Here is a 1,075-nt window from a genome sequence, read left to right as displayed (position 1 = left end):
AATAACTGCTGAACGAGTGGGTGTGACAGTGTTATCAGCCTTACAACACCAACAGAATTTTAATAATTATTTTTTGTGAACAGACAGCCCAAAGTCAAATGGTCCTTGGTGTCAAGGGGACATTCTCACAAGTATTCGGGCAAGAGAAGAAAAATCTGTAAGGTATATGCAGTGTTTTCTACTTGTCTTGCATGTTTGTTGCATAACACATACGAGATTTCAAGGAAATATCAATATTGGAAGTTCAAGATGGATTGCAATTCCATATGAAAATATGTCCCCATGTTCAATTATGCCTATTGATGTTGTTCTTATCTTTTCCTCAGTTAAAGTCTGTTTCCCTCTCTCTCTTGCTGGCACTTCTCGGGTCTTTTCCCATTGCTTTTCCTTCCCTCAGCAAACAGCAAACCTGTTCTTTTCACCTTTTGATGGTTTTACTGTCTCCTTCCTTCTTCCATGTGTTAAAATAGTGAAAGAAGAAGTTAGACCAGCATTACCCTTCATTAGATTAATAGAGTGCAGACAGTTTACACATCTCCGTGCCATTGTTTCAGGTTTGCAGATTCATTCAGATACTGCTCTATCAGTTACAGTCGGTTCATGCTTTCAAGGTTATCTTTGCAACCAAGAGAACTAGATACCAGTTTTTCAAAGAGAACGATAAGATTACTTACAATTTGAAAACGTTATGAAGGCCACCTAAATATTTTCAAACAATGTTTGAAAACTTTTTTTAATATAGTAAGAGATACCAAGCAATTTAACTCGAAATAAATGTCAAGGACTAATTCTTATTATTTCTCTTTGGGCAACTATTTAAAAAACGTGGTTTCCTCAGGTATCATCTATTAAACGGTCAGACGGATCCCTGTTTGCAGCGAGGAGGGTGTGTGGTTTTTGTTTTCCCTCTGTTCGTTTCATCAGGGACAGAAAGGTCTGGGTATTTCACACGACCACGTCAGTTAGAAGTTGATGGGATCGCTCCAGCAGCCGCAGCGGAGCACTGTAGCAGCCCACGGTGAGACGGACAGCAGCACGGACAGACCGGCCGGTGCGATCACCAATTCCTCACCGG

The sequence above is a fragment of the Corvus kubaryi genome, unplaced genomic scaffold, assembly GCF_017639235.1.
Source record: "Corvus kubaryi isolate FWS band 111438036 unplaced genomic scaffold, C.kubaryi_AGA036_p1.0 37398, whole genome shotgun sequence".
Classification (NCBI taxonomy): domain Eukaryota; kingdom Metazoa; phylum Chordata; class Aves; order Passeriformes; family Corvidae; genus Corvus; species Corvus kubaryi.
Note: the sequence above shows the minus strand (reverse complement) of the source record.